A 9,894-nucleotide genomic window follows, 5' to 3' on the forward strand; every position below is an offset into this window, starting at 1 on the left:
ATTTTGTTGTCGTTGTAAAGCACCTATGTTGTAGAATTGATTAATGATTTTCTTCATGTTGTTCTGTCCCTTTAATCTTCAGCACCCATCATAACTGTTTTCTTTTCATTTGTTGCTTCTCTAACAACTCCCATGGTAGGAATTCGCAGCATCCTCCATAACCTGTACAAGTATAATCTCTCCATGAATAATTTCATACTTTTATTGTGTACTGAATACAATTTTCAATTTTCCTTATTAGATGAGAATGAATTACAAGTATTTTCCCACCAATCCTTTATTGAACCAAGATTTGTTACATGATTGTTACTGATGAAATTAATTCAAATGTTGAGTAATTTGATCTTGACTCTTGTGATCCTAATAATGAGGCATACTCCACTATAACAATCAATTAAATCACAGATAAACAAATATCTTCCTCTACACTTGAAGATTGTTGTTCTCTCATGCATCTCAACATAAAAAGTGCGAACAGAAATGTTCACCAGTTTAAAGGCCTGGTGGATAGAAATAATATAAAGTGGGTGTTATACCCCTTATAATCACACGAACTTTTTGACAGCCCTCTAACATTTATTATTGAGTCCTGCTTTAGGCAATAAACAATGCTATATTATGGAAGACTTCAACATAAATATATTTGATTTTCACCTAAAGAAATGTGGGCAACCTCGCTAGTCGTAAGGACTGCTATTCATAACGTGGAACTTCCTATACGTGAAGGAACGCTATTCATAAAACGTAAACGGGACACTATTCGTAAAGGCATAATGACCGTTATTCATATGGACTGCTATTTATAATGTGAAATGAGGGTCGCTATTCATAACTCAAATTGTGGGTCATTACTCATAAGGACCGCTATTCATGCACATGAAGAAGGGGCGCTATTCGTAATTAACATTTGGGGTCACTACTCGAAAGGACCGCTATTCATAATACGAAATAGGGGTTGCTATTCAAAATACGTATATCATGAATAGTGACCCTCTTCTCGTATTATGAATAGGGACCCCTATGAATAACGCCGATGTGTATTATAAATAGCGAACCTCTTACCCGATTTCGAATAGCGGTCCTTGGGAATATTGAACATTATGAATAATGGCCCTTTCCTCAAATTATGAACAGCGGTCCTTATGAATAGCGATCCTTACGAACTGCGGTCCTTACGAATAGCGGTCCTTATGAATGGCGAGTTGACCCCATTTCTTTCACCTAGGTCATTTTATGTATCAGCTGAATACAAACGAACTACCTAAATTATTCAATAATATGTATTTAAAAACACACAAAACCATAATTATCCCACGCGACAGTATCATTCCTAGAGTATGTGAACAGTGTCAGCATTACATTCTTTTCTCTATACTGGACCCAAGTTTGGAATTCTTTCGAGCAAACCTTGGCGAATGCTTCCACTGTGTGCTCATTTAAACGGTACGTGGCAAGATATTTTTTAGAAAAAATATCAATGTGCAAATGACTTGTGATCATGTGATGAACGTGTTAAATTAATTAAGGTGTCATTACATGTACGCAGCATCTTCACTATTGTGTTTTACTATACAATCGAATGGATGCATAGAAACAGTATTTAAGGGACAGAATATCAATATCAATATACGCCCTAGACTAGAGACTGGTAGATATCATACCAATTGCATAATTAACCATGAAGGCAATTCGATTTTATGAGTGCTGTGGAGAAGAATATAACTATGCATTCTCGAGAGTTACAATTTGAATGCCAATGTAATTCAACCAAAATGCTAAATAATTTCATTTATTCGATTTCTTTTGTTGATATACCATTTACCGATTTCGTGGCACCCATCCTAAGATAAAAATATTTTTATACATATGAGTCTCATGCAAAAAATTACGTCTTTGTAAAAAAAAACTGTCGGGTTTGAAGAATATGGAACATTAACTTTCGAAATTTGACGTTGTGATATGAGAATTGCTTACCTGCAAATAAGCCCGCAATCCAGACCACAAATATACCAACACGAAGATTATGAAATATGGCTCCCATTTCTTTTCTTAGTTTAGTTTGGCTAATAGGTGGAAGATCGAATAATCATTAGTGTATATCGCACAAACATGTCGAGAATCAACCACCAGAGGTAATGATCAAAATATTGAGGACACTCCCTGGCCGCGAATTTGCGATTCCCAAACCATTCAGCTATGGGAAACATTTTGAGCAACGTGATTGGTTAAAAAAAGTTATAAAGACACGCCCACATCGACGCGAGCCATCTCATCATGGCGGTGCGAATGTGTCTGGGGCCAAGTCCGAGTGAACCATCAAATCTTCAAAATGATTTTCCAAATCTGCATGTAAGTAGATATTTAGACCCTGTATTTAATTATTTTATTATAAAGTAGCCATGATCAGATCCGTGTCTATGACTTTTGGAATGATGTTTGCATGAATGGGCTGCACATAAACAATGGATAACAGTGGGCCTGTAATGTGCCTGTAGCTAGCTCGCGTGTGAAGTGCATTGTACCTATAACAACATAGCGTATGCGCAGTCCTGAGTGTTTTGTTGAGCCTAGCCATGCATTGTTTGAACATAGACGATAACACAAGTTACATGTAGACTTAGATGATACACACCTTCAGTAGCAGAATTCTAAGGCATGTGAGTAGTTTGCAGGCACACACCTGTGCAAAATACAGAGTCTGAATCGTGAGACTACAGTAGGCCATTTCATGTAGATAGACTTCCCTCAGACATGATATATTTCGTAAAGTGTCAAACTAGAGTCTGTGCTTGCAGACTAACATTGTGAGTGTTTGTGTGTCTGTGTCAGCTGTGAGCGACCCCTAGCGTGCAGTAAATGACGTAATATTTATTTCTTCTCTCGACCAATCACGTTGCTCATAAAGTCTCCCATAGCTGAATGGTTTGGGAATCGCAAATTCGCTCCCCGGCCGGTGTGACGGCGTTTAGTGTGACTGGCGGATCGTGTTCGCGGAACAAAATCCGCCGGCAGATATTGTTCCCGTCACAAAATCTGCCGGCAGATATTGTAACCCACCACGCAGAGTGGCTGGCAGATAGTGTTCCGTTTTGCAGCTATCGTTCCATTCTGAAGGTATCGTTTTTATGAGTGGTACGGTACGGTCTCCGCTTGCTGCATGCATGCATGCTGGCTAGGCTGCGTGCGATTGCAATTGCATGTGTACCGTAGTACTATACTGTATACCACCATGGATGCTGAGTGCGAGTACGAGTTCGAGCAAGAGGCCGCTCTTATTAAGAGTTTTCTCTTAAAGAGGAATTAAGCCACCTAAGCGTAAAAAAGAAGAAAGCGATAAGGCGAAATTAAGAAAATAGTTTATGATATTTAAAATCTGTTTTTTCTATCATGTAGAGTGACCTTAAAGTTCACTCCCCCCCCCCCCAAAAAAAAAATGAAGGGAGGATATGGGATGATGCAAAGAGCCTCGATCACCCCCCCCCCCCCCGGCCCCGCAAGTTTCGTAATCAGTACAACCGAATAAAAAAAATGTTATAAATCTGTAAGGGATGCACAGTAATGGCAAATTTTAAATTGATAAAGAAATACAATATAATCCTTTTCGTCTATTGGATGCGGACAACTTCTAAAGGTGGCAAAATAACCTGAATTATACTCTGTAAGGATTCGAGAATAGTTTGAAAATAGGGTAAAACAAATTTAAGTTTATTAGGTCTATATTGTTTTATTAGCTTATAAATCTATTTTTAAAGAAATGATCGAAGCCGTTGATAATTTCTATTTCTTGCAATTTATCATATAAAATCAAAGGAATCTGTTTGGTTTTTTTTGGGGGGGGCTTACCAATGTTTAAAACGCTGCTATGGGAATCAGGTTGTTTTATTCTAAAAGGTTTTCTTGGCTAACAAATGCAGTAATACAAAAGTTTGAAAGATTCCAAACAAACACGTCAATTTGCTCTGACCAATCATGATCCTTCCCATATCTGCCTTCATTTTAGTTATAAATGAAAAGAAAGAAAATGAAAAAGCACAGAGACTGGATCACAGGAAAAATGTTTAATGAAATGAAATAAATACGTAATTAAATTATGATTTATTTCTGTTAAAACAGCAGTTGGGGAGGAGGTCTTATGTATAGGCCTCTAGAGGCCATTAGACCCACTCGGGCATAAATAAAACAAAAATGCCAAAATGTCAATTATGCTGGTTTTAACATAAAATTAGAACGATGGACAAGAAGAATGGACAAGAAGAAAGAGAGACAACAAGGCTTTGTCGCCTGTGGGCGTCAATGCAATAAAGGGGGGATGCTTTTCGGAATAGCCTACAGATTCGATGTCCAATACGAACAAATCAGACAATTTAAGTCTAGCAATCCGCCATGTTATTCACGATAGAATTATCAGACCATGTCCTGTAGCCACTAGCGTACCTATGGGGGGAAGGGGCCGGATTCCCCCCCCCCCCCCCCCCCCCCGACGAAAAAGAAAGAGAAAGAAAAGAAGAAAAGAGAAAAGGGAAAAGAAAGGAAGGGAAAAGAAAGGAAGGAAAAAGAAAAAGAAAGAAAAAAAAGAGAAAAGGGAAACGAAAGGAAAGAAAAAGAAAAAGAAAGAAAAGAAGAAAAAAGGGAAAGAAAGGAAAGAAAAAGAGAAAGAAAAAAGGATAGAGACAGAGAGAGAGAGAAAAAAAAATGAAAGAAGTAGGGAAGGAAAGAGGAAAAGAGAGACGCATTTGCCGACAGAAATTTTGAAGGGCTTCATAAGCCCAGTTCCTGTCACTGTTGAGGGAAAAATCAGTTCGTAATGCCTCGCGCTCGCATGATTATTTTTTATCACTGATATGTGGATTCAGATACAAAAAGGGGGCTAATTACTTTTTTGTATTTGTTTTCAGGTCGATCACGATGTAGAAACAAATTAGTTGCATGTTTCAATATTATAGGGGGTAATGATTACTTCAAAAGGTTTTTTAATTAGATTTTTAATTAGAGCCTAATTAAACCATGGAATAATTAACATTTAGGATAGGGAAGGAGGGTGGTAGATGCTATGCATTTGTTAATCGGCAAATTTGGATGACGTCGCACCCTTAAAAGTTGGCAGCAAATTTGGGTGTCACACCCCTAACCCTAACCCCCCCCCCCCCCCCCTCCCAATAAAACAATCTTTTTTTCGAATTATGAAGACTTTTCAAATCAACAAAACATAAGTAAGGTACGGGTATGCATGAAATAGCGCGATCGCAAACAGCAAAATACCGTGGAGGGGGGAAAACCCTCCCCCCCCCCCAAAAAAAACACCCTCCCCCCCCCCCCCCCCCCCTGACGCGGTATGCCAGGTTCGCCACTGCCTGTAGCTATATAGGAACAAAATCCGCCAATGCACATTATCCGCCGTGTTCACTAACGGCAGATTTGGTTGTAGCGGGTACGATATCCGCTGCTGATCACGATATCTGCTAGGCAGATTTTGTTCCGAGAACACGATCCGCCAAGGTAACAAGATCTGCCGTCACACCGGCCCGCCAAACAAGGAACTACACTGTGTTAATGTTTACAGCTGAGAGTTAGAGGGCGTTGATGTACTGTAATAGAGAAGTAAATTAGGCCAAAAGAGACTTTACCAAGTCACATTCATGTTCATCTTCTATGGGCATAGGCGCCGGAAGTGGGGGGGGGGGGGGGGGGGGGGGGGGGGGGGGCAGGGGGGGGGAGTTGCCCCCCCCCCCCCAGTCAAAAAAGTGGGGGCAAAACGCATTTTTTGCCCCCCCCCCCCCCCCAAAAAAAAAAAAAAAAAAAAAAACGCCCCCCCCCCTCCAAAAAAAAAAAAAAAAGCTGTAAAAGAGTAAACATGGTTTGTATTTTTAATCCAGTTCACAGGAGTTAAATTTCGTAAACATTGCGCATTCCACCTATACGGTATTTATCAATGGAGGTCTTATAATAGCGATACGCGCATATCGTGGACATATTGTGCGATAATGGGAAAGCGTGTCCGTTTTTTTTGTTATAGGGGTGAGAAGACATGAGCCCCTGAACGCTGGCGTAGTGATGGGGGTGGGGTGTATTTCTTATTCGAAACAAATGATTTACAAATGTTGATGTTGTGACATGATTTTCCGGCTTTTTTCTCCATTTTTTTGTAAGTCATACCTTTTTATGCGTTTGTTGGAAAATAAGAAATTCCCAAATTACAGTCAGGCGAAAATACGCTAATTTAGAAGCCTTTATGTCATGGTATGCAAAGTGGCTAGGCTCGAGCCCCCCCCCCCCCCCCCCCCCTCCTTTTTGAAATAGTATGTTAAAGAGAAAAAGAAAGAAAGACGGAGACAAAAATAAGTGACCTGCCAATGTCACAAATAAGGTATTAAAAATGCTCATCTGACCGTAATTAAATGCTTAAAACCTCAGAGCTTACGGGGGCTCCGCCCCCGGACCCCTGGATGCTCATCTGACCGTAATTAAATACCTAAAACCCCCGAGCTTCCAGGGGCTCTGCCCCTTAGACCCCACCAAGGGCTCTTCGGCGGGCCCCTGGATGCTCATCTGACCGTAATTAAATACCTAAAACCCCTGAGCTTCCGGGGCTCTGTCCCCTGGACCCCACCAAGGCCCTAAGGCGGGCCCCTGGATGCTCATCTGACCGTAATTAAATACCTAAAACCCCTGAGCTTCCGGGGGCTCTGTCCCCTGGACCCCACCAAGGGCCCTAAGGCGGCCCTTGGATGCTCATCTAACCGTAATTACATACCTAAAACCCCTGAGCTTCCGGGGGCTCAGCCCCTTGACCCCCTGCCGAGGCTCATGCCCTGGACCCCTCGCCAATTTACGCTCTACCTGATCGATAATACTCCACTTTAAAAAACGTTCCGCGGGACCTGCATGTAACGTGTAAGACTGGTGGTGATGCAGATTTTTCGTCTGCCCCACCCCCACCCCTTCCGAACTTTATTTTTCATTACGTCACTGCCCCTGGAAGGTGAGCCCCCTGGAATGTTTGCCCCCCCCCCCCCCCCCCCCCATCCCAATCTGCTTCCGGCGCGCCTGTCTATGGGTATTAATTCTTCACCAAGTCATGTGAACTGTTCAAACCTTCCCCATCATACATTCTGATAAAAACTAAAGCTAATAGCAAATTTTGCAGCGTAAACATTCTGAATTGGTCTAAAATTCATACACATGGTCAGTTTGGGCCAAAGCATCCAGAATGACCGAAATGGTCAAAACAGCTTTCGATACAATCGATGAAATTTATTGTGTCTCGATTCAGTTCACTTTTCGACATAGACTTTGAACATCGAAACTCATATCGGTTGATACTGATTGAATTTTCGATCTGATATTGGAGTCTGGCAGATTGATACGAAAGGTATGTTGGGGTTTAAAAAGTGACCGATATGACCACATGGGATGTTCGTTCATAAAAAAAAGTCATTTGTTATATGTACATGGTCATCATATGCATGTCTTTTGTATTGAACGTGAATGACAATGCATTTGGATAGGCGCACTAATTTGGCCCGAGTACAGGGTGTGGTACATTCTTAACACGTAACATGTGTTGTGTAATAGTAATATTGTAAGTGTGTCAGGCCTGCAACATCAACGCATGTGTCAGGAGTTGAAGGCATCCTAAGGTGTTTGGTAGTTTATTACCTGGTATGTAGAACTGTAGCCTGATGTATAAATATATTATTTACATGTTTAAAGTCAGTTTGGATGAATGAATGATGTATTGTATGCTTGCACAAGTGAAAAAGAATTCATGTGTCATGCGATACATTTTCTTACTGGATTGAACTGATAATGTGTGTTCTCAATGATGATATTTCATTATTATGAAGCCTATTTCTGCTCACTTTTATACTGATTAGTGATATTTGTGAAGAATCCAGAGTTTTAGCACTCCACGGAGATATGAAAGAATTAATATGTTTTATATTACATTTAATTAGTGCTGGTTGTGCATGTATAATTGTCGTAGAGGGCAAATGAATGTGCATTGACTATCGAAACAAATTGCTGTAGGTGGGGACTTCTTTTGATTATCCTAGATGTTATAATAAGATACAAATTAATTGATAAAGAGTGAAGAAATGGTAAGTTGCTACATCTGTAGTACAAATGTCATGAATAGGTATTTTGGCGGATTCATTGAGTTTGAATTTAATTATTGATATGCCATATGACATGCTGATTATTGATGTCAGAATAGCCAGTGTAAACTAATTCAAATAGCCTCTCACCAATATATATCAAAACCACCTATCATTCACAAACCACTGCCAAACTCAATCCTCTCTCCTAAATTTCCCAACATAAAAGTAGCAGAGCCCTAATTCAATACAACTGCCTCAGATGATGTCCATGCAGGCCTCTCCCGTCTTTTATTAGGGACTTTTAGATTTGCACGAAGACAGAGGAGGATTGCTACGATCGACGTCCTTTTAATGCACTGCCTTGAATGGACGTCACACGTATCAGTCCACGCAAATCTAAAAGTCCCTATTGACGGCTGATATGCAGCATCATACTGAACATTTTTAAGCAAAGTATATTCAAATGAAATACATCATGAACCAATAGCAAAATAGGATTTAGAGTTAGACTGAATATTCGAAAGGTAAGGAGAAGAGAACCAATGATAAGTAAGAAGTGGAAATACCTTATGCATTTACACAAGATTCATGAATACCGGTAAAAAATGAGAAGATAACAAAGGAACATACCAGGTGAGATGGAAGACTTGGTATGTAGAGGAGATGAATGGAGGAAGGCATTGGGTTGAGTAATTGAAGTAAATGAATATGTAATTGAATAAGGAAATGATGTGAAATAAATAGATAGAGAGAAGAGACTAGACAAAAAAAAATAGTAATTGAAACAAATACAAGTATGAAAGGAGTTTAATTTTAACTCTTACACCAGTAAAGAAATACTTTATTTTATTGATTATTACAGCTGGTATCTGCCAGCTGTTGAGGCATCCTATCTAATGGCTGAAAGTGGTAACTTGGCTGCAAGCTGTCTGTTCTGGGCTTCGTTGATCATCGTGTTGATGGTTTACTCTGTTTCTGGTCACTGACCTGAGGCACTCCAGCAAAGCATAGAGAGTCAATGCACTTGCTGAGAGGTAGCAATTGCACACAATACACACATCGCCGCAATTGCACACAAATGCATACAATGAATACGAAGTGGCTGATCGCACTCCAGCAAAGCATAGAGAGTCAATGCACTTGCTGAGAGGCAGCAATTGCACACAATACACACATCGCCGCACTTGCACACAAATGCACACAATGAATACGAAGTGGCTGATCGCACTGCAGCAAAGCATAGAGAGTCAATGCACTTGCTGAGAGGCAGCAATTGCACACAATACACACATCGCCGCACTTGCACACAAATGCACACAATGAATACAAAGTGGCTGATCGCACTCCAGCAAAGCATAGAGAGTCATTGCTAAAGCGTATTGACCTTTGGCGCTGCACTACGTGCTAATATGCAGCAATTGCACACATGAATAGTCCATGTTGAAATGTTGAGACTAAATACAGTGTGTCCCGAAAAAAACTATACACTTTTGAAATGGCTGCCGAATAACAAATATATGATTCTAGTGGAAAAAGTTGTATATGTATGGAAAGCCCATAAACTCAACTTTCATATGACACCAAAAGTTGCGAAAATAATTCATGCTCGGGTTAGCACTGCTCACTTTTGTAAAGGGTATGAAAATTAGGTTGCGCAGGAATTAGCCTTCCAATGTGTGAGAGGTAAATCCTTTGGAGCTTACAACATTGAGGGTGATATGATAAATTCATGATTTACTGAGTGAATTCCATGGTTTATTAAACCAAACTTTTATGCACGGAACAGGAATTTCAT

Source organism: Strongylocentrotus purpuratus, unplaced genomic scaffold, assembly GCF_000002235.5.
Source record: "Strongylocentrotus purpuratus isolate Spur 01 unplaced genomic scaffold, Spur_5.0 spur5_scaffold_21, whole genome shotgun sequence".
Lineage (NCBI taxonomy): Eukaryota > Metazoa > Echinodermata > Echinoidea > Camarodonta > Strongylocentrotidae > Strongylocentrotus > Strongylocentrotus purpuratus.